This window comes from Agelaius phoeniceus, chromosome 4, assembly GCF_051311805.1.
Source record: "Agelaius phoeniceus isolate bAgePho1 chromosome 4, bAgePho1.hap1, whole genome shotgun sequence".
In the NCBI taxonomy this organism is placed as follows: domain Eukaryota; kingdom Metazoa; phylum Chordata; class Aves; order Passeriformes; family Icteridae; genus Agelaius; species Agelaius phoeniceus.
This window is the reverse complement of record NC_135268.1, coordinates 67,726,404-67,743,704: the sequence shown is the minus strand read 5'-3', so window position 1 is coordinate 67,743,704 and position 17,301 is coordinate 67,726,404. Positions and strand designations below refer to the sequence as shown.

Sequence of the window (17,301 nt, the reverse complement as noted above, 5' to 3'; positions counted from 1 at the left end):
CCGCCGGCGCCCGGCCAATCAGAGCGCAGCTCATTAGGCGGCGGCGGCCGGGAGCGGCGGGGGTGGGGAGCGGCTCTGGGCGCTCCTCGCCCGCCCCCCGCGATTAATTCTTTTCCTCCCTTTTTCCTCTGGTTTTTCCCTCCCCACCCCGCCTTGTTTTTCCCCACCCTTTTTTTTCCCTTGTTTTTCTTTCTTATTTCTCTCCTCTCTCTCGCTCCCCTCTTTTAACTTCCCTTTGCCCTTCTTATTTTAGGCAGGGCCTTTTGCCGGATTTTTTTATGTACTCCCCCCACTGTACATTAATTATAGACACCAAAAACTTGGGGAGCCCCCAGGGAACTTGTTCTGCTCTGTGTGGAAGGATGCTCTTGCCTAAATCACGACCGATGGCTGGGAAGCACCAGAGAGTGATATTTCATGGAACCCAAAAAGATGAGGGGATAGAAGCCACTAGAACTAGTCCAGCCAAAATCCGAGCTGGTTTTGGCATGGCACACAAGCTCTGTGCACGCCTTCTGCAAGCTCTCAAGATGCAGAACCAGCCTTTAAAAATAACAAAATGAAACCAGCAGATGTTTCAACCACACAGCTCCACTCCAGCATGCAAAGCTGTTTCATCTGTATCACCACTGTAAAATTCTTAGCAAAGTTTCTTATTCAAGTCAAACAATTGTGGGTATAAATACCTGCTTTGCTAAAATATAGGGAATAAACAGCTCTTTTTTAAAAAAATCAAATTCATTAACATTCGTTCTTGAAAATAAACTTTTTATTTAACAAAACTCATGACTGCTTTATATTACAGCAGAAAACAATCTGCTGTAGAACAGGGGGATAAAAATGACTCAGAATTTTCTTCTGTTTTTCCAGTCTGGTGACCCCAATAATTTCTAAGTTCAGAGCGAACTAAAACAGTGACAAAGCCTGCACCTCCCATTTCTGATGCTGTGCTCCTTCTTCCTCACCCCCAGCATTTAAAATCACTAAATTGTATTTGCTCAAAGCCCTTGCCTGAGCAGGCCATGTTGTGAATTTATTCACAGAGTTTGGCTAATACAGGATAACACAGGCTGGGAAGTGATAAACCCGATACCAACCCAAGTTTGATGATAATTTACAGGAGAAAGCTTTTCTTTTGCAGATCAAGAGAGGCTTTTTCCTAAGGTGCCCCAAGAGCCAAGAACACTGTGTGGCTGTGAACTGCTGACAGGCAACCAATAACTGTGACAAATTATACATTCATGGCATCTGCAACAATCGATAAACTGACTCACCAAATTAATAAAATATAGATCACAAAGCATACATTTTTATTAAAGAATAACTTCATGATAACCAAGTAATGTGGATGCTTCCAAGCATAAGATTAAATTACATGCTGAGCAAATCTGGCATTTTGTGATAAACTAGGAAAATAGTATTTGCAACAGCAACTGAGGAAGAACATTGCTGACATAGTCTATAAACATGTTTTATAAAGCACAACCGAAAGTAACCAAAAAAAAAAAACCAAAAACCAAAACAAAACCAACCAAAACCCATAGTGAAGTGGCAGCTCAAGAATTCACTACCATATTCACAGTAATTACTTTCTAGACTTCTCCTTGTTTTGTAATTTATTCCTTCAAATACAATGCTGATTTTGGTGTTAAAAGTAATAATCCCAGATTACGTACATAGTATTTACACCAAATTAGTTCCTTAACTAGCCAGACTTCAGCAGTCACTACTGGAGACACAAAGCTTTTTAGCACATTTAGGATGACAGCAAATATACTTAAATACACAAAACAAGTGTCTGACCTGATAGACTGACCCTGCTGGTCATAATTTCATGCCTGCTGCATAACTCTAAGCTTAAAGAACTTGCTTGAACACAGGAACACAATGAATCCTGCTGAATTTGAAGGTCTTATGTTTTACACATGATAAAGTTTTCCTGCATGGATATTTTCCCCCACTGAGGAACGCAGTAAGCAGAGATTTCCCAGCCTTCTGTTGGAGAAGTTCTTCCTCTCTCAGGGAGGAAGATGGAGCATTTCTTATGGCAAAGGCTTCACTAGTGGGAAGAACAATCTTAGGCACATCCTCAGTGTCCACTGACTGTGTTGGGTTATTCCTACATAGCTCTGAACCATGTCCTAAATGAAGAATTTAAAATACTGAGATCATGTTCATTAAAGTTTACAATTATTACTTCCTGAAACTCCTTAGTACTTGGTCTCTCCAGGCTAACTGTGCCATACCAGCGGCATTAGAAGATTGTCCTAAATTAGTTTTAATCTACAATGCCAGCTAAAGTGGTGCTTTCAGAGTGTCTTCACATGATTGATGTCTTGTCAGATCTTGCAAATATTTATTTTATAGCAAAATATCCAGCATTTCCTAGAAGCAGACTTTCATGAGTATTTTACATCCATAATGTTCAGCCACTTCCTCGACTCCCACAGATTTCCAAGCTAAACACATGAGATGTGCTGTTTCCCATCCTTCTTTCTAGCTAATAAATAATGGAATCTTAATTCTGAACTGCTGTCATGAAACAAAGCTCAAATAGAGCCTAAGTGATACAAAAACAATATTTGTTTATACTGGATCCGTTATTAACTTAATTCTTTCTTAAACAAATGGCATTTAATAATGCATTTAACACATAAACAGGAACATATTCGAAGTTATAATCCCATCAGCTCCTTCTCATGACATTCACCCTCTCAAAGGCAATATCCACATTTCAATCTAATCATTTGTTGAACATTGTTAAGTTAATAAACAGACATGGTTCCTTAAAAACAGCTTACTACTTAAATAAGCTGCTGCCTTCCCTGGCTGTGGCAATCTAGATCAGCTAAAAAAAAAATCTATTCTCTGGCATATTATTAGCAACCAGAAATTTATTATGTTATTTTCTTTCAAAATTAAGTATATTTAGAAAACATACCTACATATCCCGCTTACAGACAGCCATTTATATAAATATTTCACAAGCGGTCTGCATGGTGATCATTTCATTTACTAAGAAAATACCCACATTGCTGTGAATCCTTTCAGTCCCCAAAACGTGCCTACAGATAGCAGCAGTGCATATTTTAGAGAAGCAGCAAACAGGACCAGCTTCAGGATTACACCCACCACCCTCCACATAAGATGAAGCGAGAGCATTTTCTCTTGCCATAAATTACCATTCCCTTCTATCAGCAATTATTTAACTTTCAAAAATAGCTGCAACGAGACAAATTATGAGCTATAATTACCCAAATTTATCCCTGATATTAAGAGTGCATACATGCAGATATGTATACCTAATCTGCTCTAAAATGTGTAATATTAAGTATAATAATCACATATAGCAGGGCATCTTTATCTGATGACCCAAATGACATTTCTATGCTAAACATCTGTGAGCCATTCCAGTGGCCAGCAATGCCCATTATTACCATTATTACTGTTTTATCTGGTGCCAGTCACTCAATCCTGGAATATTTTCTTCTAGCACACCTTCCTCCTTCCCAGATGAGTGCAGGGACCTAAGTCCACAGGAGTCAAAGGGACCACCAGCTTCCAGGGGGAAAAAATATACCTATATGTACCTATCTATATATCACTGAGGGCAACACAGAAGTTGGGCCAGAAGTCCATACTCTGGAATTATCTAAAGGCTGGAAATATTAGAAATACCATACAGAGTTGGCCTGGCTTTGCTTTCTGTTTCATACAGGACCTTGGGCTAGAGGGCACTTTATGGTCTGACCCAGTTCAATAATCATTTCATTAAGTACTTCAAGACTAAATTGCATCATTCTTTTCTTGGAAACTGGAATTATTGAATATCTTAAGTTACTCAAAAGCAAATTAGAATTTGTCTACTCCTGCACTACTAGTGTGACTCAAAGCAAGCACCTCCCACGTTGTCAGAGGTCTTGACAGACCACTGTGTCCCCAAAAGTACCAACATTTCTGCTAAATCTCTATCATGCTGTGAAGTGCTGCCTCTCAGACAGCTGCACTTATCCTGTCTGTACATCCAGTTACCACAGAATCACAGAGTGCTTTGGGTTGGGAGGGATCTTAAAGAGCATCCAGCTCCACCCCTCTGCCATGGGCAGGGACACCTTCCACTACACCAGGCAGCTCCAAGCCCTGTCAAACCTGGCTTTGAACATTTCCAGGGATGGGGCAGCCACAGCTTCCATGGGAAACCTGTGCCAGGGCCTCACCACCCACACAAGGAAGAATTTTTTCCTTATATCCAATCTGACCCTGCCCTCTGCCAGTTTGAAGCCATTCCTTGTCCTGTCTCTCCCTGCCCTTGTCTCTCTGCAGCTCTCATGTCACTCCCTCTAGGTTCTGGAAGGAGCCCTCTCAGCTGCCTCCACAGCAGAGATGCTCCAGCCCTCTGAGCATCTTCATGGCCTCCTCTGGACTTGCTCCAACAGATCCACAAATCTTCATTCTGAGGCCCCAGAGCTGGAGTCAGTAACTGCAGCTCTGTGGGGTCTCTGGCTTCACCTTCAGCCTCTCCCCAAGCAGCTCCTGGTGGGTGACTGTGGAAACCCAGGGCACTGGGAATGTTTCTCTGTCTGCTCTGGGGTGCCCTGACCCCCAGGGCAGCACTGACTTTGACACCCATCCATGGAGAAAGTTTTAAAAACTTCAAGATGGACTGGAATCCACAAAAGTGTGAAATAGATTATAGAGAGTAGTGTAGGTGTATCACTTGGGGAGAAATTGAGGTTTTGGGATTTTAGTATGTTGTGGATGGAAGCAGGATGGAGGGCACAGGGTGTCATCCTGGGTTTCCCCTTCACGCTTCTTCTTCCTTCTTCTTCATGGGTTTGGGTGGCATTTTGTAATTGGGCAGAAAAGTCTGCATTGTGGGATTCCAGGGATCAGTTATTGGGTTAAAAGGGAAAATAATCCAGGTGTCAGTTCTTAACTGAATAGTTTAGGTCTTAAAAGCCCTTGGAAGAAGAGATTGTTGGCCATTTTGTGCCTTCTAATGAAAAGCTGCAGAATTCACAGTAGTGAGACAGTTTTACTGAAAAGAAATAACAAACACTTGAGTCCAAACATGAACTACTGTCTCAAGTGCCTCCCATCCAGACCCAGAGAAACCAACAGGTGAGGGCAGGGAGGTGACACAGGAGGGCAGGGAGGTGACACGGGTCTGGGCTGGGGGCCAGGCAATCTCTGTGTTCTCAGTGATCTGAGCATTTCTTTTACTCACCTATTAAATTGTCACATCTACAGCATTTATTATGCAGTTACCATGATACAACAATGAACTCAGGTTATTATTTTTTTGATTAAGCTTTTCTTGTTATTCTTTGCACTCTTGTAGGGCATTAAAAGTCATAGATTCATAGGATCTAATTTTTGCAGTGAAACTGAACAAAAAGATAGGAACCCAATAGAGTTTTCTTCCTCCACATTTGTTTTCAATGGCAATAGAATAAATTGCTCCACTAAAAAGCCTTGATACTTTCTGTTTTAAAGCACAAGAACAAATGCTATTTTTAAAGTCAAAATGTGTTATAATGATAGGGTTGGGGTTTGGGGTGGGTTGAGTTTTTTGGGTTTTTTTTTTTTGGAAGAGTAAAAATCTATTTTTTTCAGTTACAGTGAAAATTCTGAATGCATATTCACATCATTTTGCAAAACTGTCAACACTAGATACACACTTCTTTCTTTGAACTATCTCCCTGTGTTGCAACCCTCATCTAAATTTGAAAATATTTTGGTAAACATAGATGATGTTTCATGGGTGCAATTTTGAGACCATAAGGAATTTAAGAAAACAGTTGATACTGCATTAAAATCTAAAATTGGCTTTTAAGAATCCATCAGCATTCTCAAATCAGCAACTATTAAGAAAAACATCCAGAAATTAGTATCTGTAGCTAATCTACTTTCTCCTAAATTTTCTTCCCTGGAGTGTTGTTTTGGAACTTTTGAGCTCCTTTTGAAGAATATTTGTACATTCTTTTGTGGTGACATATTTTATACATTACTTAAATATGTTCTTCTCTTATTATTACACATTCAGCCTACATATCAAGGTAATTGTATCACAACATTTATCCCAACAGGATTTTACTTCCAGAGTGTGTTGTCTCAAGCATAGTTGATAACATCCACACTTTGCTCAGATAAAGAAAATAGTTTGAATGAAGCATTATGAGCATTAGTGGCATAACACATTTCTTAGAAGCACAGGGCTGAGAAGATTTCCCTTGGGATGTTATAGGAGAGACATAAAATAATTTATTTCATAAACTTAAATTTCCTTATTAAGAAAATCCCTATTTTGTTTTGTTGCCACCACTCTCCTTGGAAAGCTGTGGTGGACTCTGGGGGCTCTGCCCATCAGGAATCCTCTTCAGAATTCAGCCTCAGTTCATTCAGCAGTTGTTTGCACCATTTTTTTCATCTGCAGCCATTGACTTTCAGTTCTTTTCCTCTTGCTCCACACAGTATCTAAAGATGAATATATTCCTCATGTCTCCCTCTGAGATGACAGCCTCTTCACCTTACTCATTAAACTGTTCAGAAATGATGAACTCATACTGATAGAGCAGAATATTCTGTTCACTTGTTTTTATGCATATCACAGGGGCTGTTAAAGCACATCCCATGATCATCCAAGCACTATTTATCTATAATGAGAATCTTGTTGCAAGTTTCTATTTTACAAAACTCTGCTATTACTCACTTAGAAGATATGACCTCTGATTTTATGTTTTGAATTTGATTCTACTTCTATTAGCCCAGTGTTCAACATAATCTCAGCTATTTCTATATAATATCTGTGGATGGGCTTAGTAGCTATTTTTTCTACAAACTGTAAGAAAGGCTCTCCAGCCCCTTGCTGTACAGTAGAATATCTCTGTTTCAGAGCTGCTATTTCCATTGTTTTAAGTACAGCACCCGTACTAATTTAGTGAGCTTGTGTTAAAACTAAATAATCTCTACAGCAACATCTATCCTGATTCCTTGTTATATTTAGGATGCCTTTCAGTTTAGCCATTAGCACAGCCCCTCTACTCATGCCAGGCCATCAAGTGAGGCAAGCCAAGCTCAACACTCCCCTGGTAACCTCTGCAACACCACACCTTTTAGAAAAAAATTCTTTTTGAATAACACCTGGTGATGAACTTCTGTGGCAATAAATGGTTATTTAGCCCAATTTTCCAGCAGCAACCACTCAGCTCCCATTCCATCCATGGTTATGCTGAGAGTTAGGACACACAGCAGGAAGCTGTGCCTCCAGTTGCTCACACAAGGGCTGTGTCTGACTCTGCCCCATCATTATTCAGCAGATGGTCCTGGTGACGTGTCCTGTCCAGCCCTGGACAGCGCTGGGCACGTTCTGAGGGATCGGCCGCGCTGCTCCGAGCCACGCTCGGCCTGGGTGGATGCTTCACTCCAACAACCAAGGTCTCACTGACCTTCAGGAGGCCTCCAAAACCCAAAGCTCAGCTTGTTTCTTCACTCCTGGTAGCTCATAAGGTACAAGCCTGTAATTCTTAGTAGCAGTAAATACTAATTTTTAAGAGTCTTGAATTAATTCACAATAAGCTCCACAGTATTCCATAAAACACACAAGTGCTGAGGGCTGTGCTGAAGCTTTTGGGTTATTTTTTTTTGAACAAGAGATAATGTCTGGATTTCAAAACACTGTGGTGGTTTAGAAATGAAGGCTGAAGGCTCCTCCAGAGAGGTGAAAGAAGCTGCCCTGCACACCACATGTGTGCCTTTGGCACACTGGAGCCTTCAGAACCTCTGAAAGAAATGGTCCTGCCAAAAACTGCTCCTGCTTAAGCATTTTTAGAAGCACTGCCAACACCGAGGCATCAAACCAGAGTCTTTGCCTGTACCTGTCTCCCTATCCCCAGAACAATCAAACACTATTGTTAAATCCCTTGGTATATTAGATCAGCCAGGACTGCCCTGGAGGCACAGAACCCAAATCCCTCTTCCCAAAGGATCCTCCTTGGCTTGAGCAGGCCAGCAGGGATTCAGACCCCTGGCCAAAAGGCTGGGATTCCTGCAGAGGTGCCAGGGAGCTGGAGGACCTCTCTCTCCCTCTCTGCTGACTGAGGTGTGTTCCACAAAATGCTGCATTTTAATGATGCAATTACACAGAACTGCACGACCCAGCTCTGGAGTTTTGCAGACACAGAGACACAAACGCTGCTCCTGGCACCACCTCCCTCCGTGGTTAAACTCTGAAGCCATGTGCAGGGAGAGAAGTTTTCTCAAACCCTTCCAAGAACATCAATAAAGCAGCCCTGGTTATGAACTTCATTCAGCTTTGTGCTCATTAAATCACAGCTGCTTCCCCTTGATGCTGTGTTAGATCAGACATCACTGAACCTGCCCCTCTCTCTGTGGGTACACAAATATGCTTTTCCCTTTGTCCTGCAAAACAAACTCCTAACAGAAAAGTGTTTATATTAAAACTAAATGGAATTAAATGCCAATTAACAGTTAATAATAGTCTAAAGATAACAGTTCAGATCTGTTTAATCCCACAATAAACTGACTGCAGAGCTGACATTGGTTAGGTTTCAGCTTTTGTTTTGACTCAGAAAGAAACTACCAGTTGATTAAAAAACCTAAATTATCTTAAGCATGAACTCCACAAAAAAATTGAAAATGCTCCTGAGCTTCCCTCCCTGCTCACAAGGAGGCCAACACTCCTCAGTTCCCTCGCCCACCTTCTCATCACAGCTCTGTGTGCATGAGGAAGGTTTTTGGATGTTTTACACATATTTATTAATGATCTCTTCTTTAAGAAAAGAAGATGGACTTCTTTCCTACTTCTCTGTCCCTTCATAAACTCTTTGGATCACAGATAACAGAACATATTTAGCCTACCTGGAATGAAAATACTGTTCAGTTTGGATGATATAAACTATTTTTCACTGAAAGGAATATGTTTGTTTTCAAAACTGCCTGAAATACAGACAACAGCTGAAGGTGTAAACCAGGTAAAATGCACACTAACATCATTCATTGCATTTTGTGCCCACATTCTTGCTAGAGTGAGACTTCTTGCAGCCCTTCTTGCAACAGGAGTAAGAATAGAGCAGTTTTGAGGGTTAAATCAGAAACAACAGCTTTACATTTCTTTTTATATTTGTCTGTTCCTATATGCCTTTTTTGAACAGTTTAATATCCTTCAGAAGCTCAAAAAATTTTTCTACCAAAAAAAAAAAAAAAAGGCTTAAGCATTTTTAGAAGTACTGGATATACTAAGGCTTCAAACCAGAGTATTTGCCTGTACTTGAGGCTTCTCTCTGTGAAGACAAAAGCTCTGTAATTCTCAAAAAAAGCAGCAACTGATCCTGTAGTGAAGGCTGAACTCCACGATACCCTGGCACATCCTCTTTCAGTTCTTTGCTAAAATGCATTGAATAATACATCATGGAAAAATACAAGTGTTGTAACTTCATCTGGGCTGTAAATCCCTGCTCCAGACACACATCTCTCCTCCACCACCCCAATGAACACACAAGTGGCAGATGAGGAAGAACAGCTTCCATGGCAGACTTGTCATGCTGTTCTGTCACTTACAGTGCTTAGATTATTTGAACAAAATTAGTTTTTAGTTAATCACAGAAGGAAAATTCAATAGAGTTTAGAAAAGGAAAAACTGGGAGTAATTTAAGAAGGTAACAAAGTTCCCTGCAGCAGTCCTTGGCATGGACAGCACTTAAAAATGGGTGAAAAGCTACAGCCATTCAAGGAGAAACTAGTTTCATTTTGTTTGAAGTAGAAATTCCCTACACCAACTAAGCAAACATCCTCATCCCTTTAATAACCCAAACACTTGAAGCCAAAGTAACAAAGCAAACAAACATTTTTCAACAATATTTCTTCATTTCATAGCATTGGCATGTCTGAGACACCCAGAATTTTCTGGGCAGCACTAGGAGGTATTATTTCCTAATTTGCACCACTGAAGAAAATTTTAGACCCATGAGAAGGTCCACATAATTTGTCTCCAAACATACAAACTTCACCAAGTATACAGAACTACCTGCCCTACACAGCCATATAAACAGACATTTAATTATATAAAGTGGTGGATATGTCACAATAAGAAAGCAGAAGTCATAAAAAATCAGATTTAATATTAAGACATGCACAAAATTAAAAAGGTTAAGAATTTATTAATGTCAGGGATAATGATATGAGAATAAAAATTAATCACTGAAAAGAAAACAATTTTTTGGGAAAAAATCTTTGAAGAGCACCATAGAGTACCAAAGTCTTCCCAAAGTGACATCCACAGTGCCTTGCTAAGTACCTTTTCCATTCTCTTAATTCCAGCACTAACTCTTCCTACTATAAATATCAAATATCCATGGATATCCTTCAGATATCCATAAACAGTAACAATGTTGCTATCAATGACAACAGGATAGCATTAATATACAAAAAAATATTTCCATTATGAAATATTCTGAGTATTGTGTCTAAATATTTGTGTCTAGAAAGACTAGACTTCAGCCTTTTTTAAAAAGAAAAAATGGGTGCAATGAAAAAAGAAAAAAATTTCTATATCTCAATATTTAAGACCTGTCATTTGCTTATACAGCAACAGATAAATCAAGAGCTACTACATATGTCAGAAGTTAAGCTATCCCCCTCATTTTCCTCAAACTAGTTTTAGTCAAGCTCTCATTTTAAAATTGTCCAGTTATTCCCTTTGCTGAGTGCAGTATATTTTGAATCTGACATTTCCCCAACCCCCACAAGAGGAAATCCCATCACCAAAAGGGTAAATTCATTCTCTAGAAGTGACTGCATCTGAAAAGATCAAACTGTCCTTTTGGTCCACTGGGCTTTTAGGGTGAAGAAGAGTGAAATACCTAAAATTTACAGCATCAGTAAACAAAAAACAACTGAAATCTACATTAAATGGCTCACTAGAGCACATAAGACTGCAGAGAAATGGGATTTTACAATGACACAGAGGAGTAGATTTTCCATATTTCAAGACTCAACCAAAAGGGATGGGGGAAGAAGAGCAGATAGTCATGGCATGAGGCAATAGGAATGTTACATGAAAATATCTGAGGTTTAATATGCTGATTTACAATTTTTTATTCATTAGCTAGATATTATTACAATGGAAATATCTGCTTATAATTTTGTTTAGTGCAGTTGAAGCTCTTAAAAAAGAAGAAAGAGGGGGGAGAGAATTGTATGTCAGAGAAGGAGAATAAAAATTCAGAGCCTGTATTTAAGATAACATCTGTGGTCTCAATAAAATATGTAAACCAACTTGCTATGGCTCATTGTGATCTAGCCATGCCAAAACTTTTCTTCAAGGGACTGTCAACAGAGAAATGTAAAGAAACTTATTGATTAAAAAAAAGAAAATACTCATTTAAAAAAAGATTCTGGTTTTAATGAAGCTGAAGATTAGAAACTGCCTCGCATTACCTATTACTTACACAAAACACTACTGCTGAATTGGAAAAAGTCAAAGCAAACAGAGATTGCATTAAATTAATTAAAGCTATTTTAAGTTCCCCTCTGCCCTGGAATCCTGTACAAGAGCAGCAAGGTGTGTCTGTAAGGAACCTCACACCTCAGGCACAATGGGAGATGAGGGAGAGAGTGAAAATGAAAGGTGTCCTCTGGAATCCAACTCAGTCCCAAATGCTTTAAGGTTTCTGACACTCAGGAAACCCAGAAGCCTGAGCTACTGAGGGCTGTGAAATCCCACATGGGCAGAAAACATTTTTATTTCATTTTCACTGCTACACTTTTATTGATTTGCTGTGGGTTTGAACAGATACATTTCTTTTGATATTACTCAACCAACCAGTATCAAAATATGTAATTGAAGGTGTTGTATATGTGTATAAAATCCACATTTGAGCAGACTGACAGAAAGAAGTAAAAGGTTCATTTGCTCTGGGCTTACATGAATTGCTGCAGTTGAATCTTGACTGTTTCTTCACTGTTTTTAGTAGAAGCACAGAACTGACATCAGTGAAACAATGGAAACATTGACTGGGAAGGATGAACAGGTGATATCCATTTTTCCTTCAGAGTCTCCAGTGAAAGAGAACATTTATGGGTTTTTTCAGGGAACAGTTGACATGGCTGATGAGTCTGTGGTGGGGCACAGAAGGTTGCATTGGCCATTGGGGAATACAGAATGACCAGGATCATCACCAAATACTGATATAATTACTACATATAATGGAAAAACCTGAATGGTTTAGAATTTCATGACATTTAATAGGTGGCCCTGGGATTAACATCTCCTTGAAGAAGAGATTTGAAGAAGAACATGAAGAGGAAATTGCTGTTAGGAAAATACTGTCCAATCCTCAGTAGAAAGAACCAGAGTGCATCTCACAGAGAGTCCAGAGATCAAGCCTTATCCAAAGAAGTCAATCAACCAGTTAGTCAATTAATCTCTACATTTCAAAACATTTTTAAGTTCTTATTTATCCTGGTTGATAGGATTTTTTTTTTAAATAAATAACTTAGTGTACCAACACACAGAAACTAGTCTAGGAGCTGAGCTGCACAAGAGGCTGGATGAATCATTATTAAAATTAAATCTCATTGATAGTCCTGGATAAACACACATCCTCATCTATGAGCTCCAAAAAGCCTCCAGGGCAGCTGGAACTGGGACAGGATGCACAGCTCAGACACCAAGGTACCCCAGACTCTCACCCCACAACAGCAACCACAGACAACCTCTGTCATCTCCATTCCAGCTCCAAGTATTTTACAGATTTAACCACTTTATCATCTCAAATGTCCTGATAACAGTTGGATCATCTAGAGCTCAGAAAACATGCTACAGTTTTCTTGGAAACATTGAGTATCTACCAAACTTAGGTGATTTACACATAATGGTAGAATTCAGGTGACTTAAAATGCTAATTGGTAATTTGTGGAAATATGTACTGTTGAAAACACAATAAAGATATGCAATTTTGTCTTCTAATTATATTCCTTCCTTTAGTCTGTTATATTCTACATATTTTTTATATTGCTCACACAACAATGCATTTGCTGTTTCTGGAAAAACATGTAACTGCATCTTCTCTCAGCTCATGACAGCACACTGAGTTACATTGTGATCTCACCTGAGACCACAAGAAAAAACACCCTACCACCGGTTTTTAATGTAAAGGTTAGGATACATTTGCTCTCAAGCTCATTCTATTAAACTTTTTTCCCCTGATTAATGGTTAACTGGCAATAAGTTTGCACTTTTTTAGTGATATTTATTGCAGATTACAAGCATCATGCTGAGAAGCACATATGCAATAAGGTTTATTTCTATTTTCATGCTATTCCTTGCCAAAAGCACACGGTGAAACCCATCTGTTGTATTTCCCTTCTGAGGTTAGACAAGAAAAGGAGACTCTACACAGCACTCTGTCACTGCAAACAATATTGATTAAAGCAGAGTTTGGAGATGGAATCCAAAGTGCTTACTCAGAGCAGGCATTCTGCCTCATTGATGCACACAGATAAAAATGTATATAAAATATGACATAATTGAAGAAATAATGACCAGGGGAACACAGCTCTGGAGTCTGAGATAAGAACCAAAGTAGAAGCTGAATCATCAGAGAATTGTTTCTGTACATTTGCTCACATGTACCTTCAAACATGCAATTTTTTTGTACCACTGTTTTTTTCATTTGTGCCAATTTAATAAATGTCTCTATCTGAAAAACTGAGGAATACTTGGGAGCCCTTCTTTTGTGCCTTGAGTAAAGGATGCCAGTGCTCTGATAGGGCAATGCACACTGCATTGTTTTTCACTTTCTCACAGAAAACAGACACTGTCCCTCCTTGCAGATGGCCAGCCTTCACAGTGTTTTAACTGTACTCATTTCCTCATTCAAGACACAAGAAATGTTCTTCCTTTTATCTGTCAAGTAAATTCATGCAACACATAATTCAATGCTAATTTAGTGTGTGAAGGAGAATAAGTAATGAGGATGTTGGTAAAATCAGCTGAGAGGATGCAAGTGGATTGTGATACACAGAGGAAGAAAGGGCACCAAAATATCAGACATAAATGGGAACAAAAATTTCTGACACACAATTTAAAGGAAACAGGGGCAGGCAGACACACAAGAATGGCTTTATGTTGACTCCACAGGGAAAGTATTTCAGAATTGGAGACATTCTTGTATTTAGGAATGTGTATTAGTGTAATAATATCAACAACAATACTTCAACAAATTTTGTATTGGTGTAATTTTTCAACAATTATTTTCTCATTGAGAGATAGGCCATCTCTCAATCAGAGATTACATTTCAATAAACCAGAAAGTTACTCACTGGCTGGGGAGGAGGTTCCTTTAAGTAGGAATGTTTGTTCTAATTTATTTGACTCTCAAGTTCAACAAAAAGTTTCCTGTTATCACATAGATGTTTGAGGGAAGGCCAAAGCAAACAGTTGTAACAGCTTCATTCTATGCATCTTCACATCTCTCTGTAGCTCTATTACTTCTTGGACTGACATTAAAGGCTCCATCAGAAATGCCAAAGTTTGCCAGACATTTCCCCATTCTTCCCTCAACTTTATCAGTGCACTAGAAAGATGTTGTTCTTCAAAAAAACCCACAGTTCAACACAATGCTGTGTTTGCACAGCCTACAGACACATCATGTAGAATTTACACATTTAGAGGTATAAAGAATGCTTGGCACAGACACAGAGTTGTAATTGAGACCATCCCCAGGACTATTAAAGTGATCTAGAAATGACACATCACCCCCTTTTATTTGTAGATGCCTGTTAGTTAATATCTGCTAGTTAATGTTTGCATCACCACCTTTATATCAGGGCAAATCCCCAGTTCAATGCAATTTTCTGGTAATTACATTTTCAATTTTTTATTTTTTTCTGGTGATTAATCTCATCCTAGTGAACCTATACCTGCCTTATCCAGTACCCAAATCTCTGGCAGTGTACAAAGATCACTTCCATAATCTACTGGATGCAGTCCAAACCTGAGAAATTACTTCTATGTACTCACTCTCAAACATGTTGGAAATCGTGGAGAAGTGTAGTAAAGTGGTTCTGGTAACTGTGTAACTAAAGCAATAAAATCAACACAGTATTTTTACTATTTGTTTAGTAACAGGACTTGACAAATATAGAGCACTGTAACAGCAAACTAAAATCCACATATATTTTTATTGCTCCTGCTTCAAAAATAAGAAATAAAAAGACACCACTCATAAAATTCTTGTAATTAGACATAAGTTTTTTCATTTTTTGGATGTAGTTCATATAACTGCTGCTACAAGTTAGACACTTCATGAGGTAATATTTAAATTTAAAAAAAAAAAGCCCTGTACTAACAGAACCAGTTTGTTTTTAAGAACATTTTGCATTCCTGTACACTGGCATCAGAAATGTATCTGTGGTTTCCATCTGGAAACTCCCGAGGATGAAGGAATCTGTCCTTTATGCATGATAAAATCTCGTGACACAGCAAAATATTGCTACTGCAGTGTCCTCAAGGTACACCCTTCAGAGAGTCCTGTGTGCTCACTCACCACTGCTGCAATAATCCATTAGGTAAAAATCATTTACATGCACAAAACCAGCTCAGCTGCTGAATCATGAAGTGTATAATAATTATGTGCTATAGCTTTTTAGCTTGATAATGCTATTATTTTTCTTTCAAATTTGCTCTGTAAATACGTTTCAATTATTCCTTAATACAGACAGTTGCTTGAATAGGCAAATTATGAAACACTAAGTAACACTGTTCTATAATAACTTGTAGGGGGTTTTATTAAACTATATATAGACTTTTCACCTTGCTGTAAAACCAGCAATGAGTTAAGCCTCAGACAGATGAGTGTTATCATCCTTGCACACATAACAAAACAGCTACAGGCAGAAATTGCTGCCACAAGGACTCTGAGCACAGCTGGCTACTCCTTGTTCTGATCTCCTGCACCTTTAATCACACACCACACCACTTGTAGGGATCTAGTCACAGATCTGTTACATGAATCAATCCCATGTTGTGCATTACTGCAAGTAAGGGAGCTTTTTATTTTTTTATATCCTTTATATCTCTTTCTTTGAATACTTCAGCCATACTGAGCTAAACAAAAAAACAAAACAAAACAAAAAAAACAAAAAAAAACAAACAAAAAACCAAACAAACAAACAAACAAAAAAAAAACCAAAAAAAAAACCCTGAACATTGATCTGTAAAATTAATCTTTTTTACAACACTTATAGAATGGATATTTGAATTTGTGATTATTTCTTGTGCTGCCAGGGCTAATGGGGAAGTGTGAGAAATGCACAGCAGTGGGTACCTGAGGCTGTGGACACTGAAGTGCTGGGTTATGGACTGTGCACTACAGGTGGGCAGTGCAGCTCTAATTTCTGACTCTAATAATGAGGCTGAAAGCCTCAAAGAACTGAATGACCCTCCAAAGTTCTACTAAGTTTGGGCAAGGAAGATAGAAACCTTCTACAACCAAGGGTGCAAGAAAAGCTTGCCATGGGTTCAGACCAAAGATCTATCTTGCTAAATAGTGGTTGTTTTGGTTTTTTTCCCCTGCTGCTAAGGTTCAGGAAAAGAACAGTGAGAAAAAGAAGATGAAAAAGGGCAAGACTTGTATTTCAGAATCTCTCCCTGCCACCAGCAATTTGCCATTCAAGTGCTCTATCAATCAGAATTGTTTCAGCAAACCCAGTGGATTTTTCTTCCACAAACCTATTCACTCTTTCAACCTTTATGAAACTTCAGTAACCTAAAATATCTGCAGCAGAGCTTCATAACTCACCTGATGTGTGAAGAAATATTTCCTACACCTGCATGCAGCAGTTTCACTTGGTGCCTGCTGGTTATGGCTTTGAGAACAGAACCAGGTTTGCAAAGGTAACAGGAGAGGGGTTTTGGACTCGTGTGCAGGAAGCAGGACACTGTTTTCAATCCTAGGGCTGAACAGAATATTTTAAGTGCTACACTTCCATTAAAGTAGGTCAACATCTTCTTCCTTATTCCCAGAAAGGGACTTGATGTTCTGACTATCAATAGCATAGAGTGCAGTTCTGAGTCAGGTACCTTTCAAGCACAGCTCATTCAGACTTTTGCAAGGAGAATTGTTAGTGCTCCCCACTCCTGTTTGCCAGCTGGATCCACACACAGCCATGGAGAAGATCACAAACTTCAGACAAGTCCTGAACTCCTTCCTAAAGGCACCTGCTTTCAGCTCCAAGATTCCTCACCAACCTCCCAGGTCTTGACAGGATGCCACTCAT

General features: G+C 39.0%; 1 protein-coding gene across 4 annotated transcripts in view; it reads right to left on the bottom strand.

Moving 5' to 3' along the window:
* The window catches only part of CTBP1 (C-terminal binding protein 1), a 182,341-nt gene that overhangs the window by 151,137 nt on the left and 13,903 nt on the right, over positions 1–17,301 (bottom strand). The gene's annotated exons all lie outside the window — the stretch shown is intronic.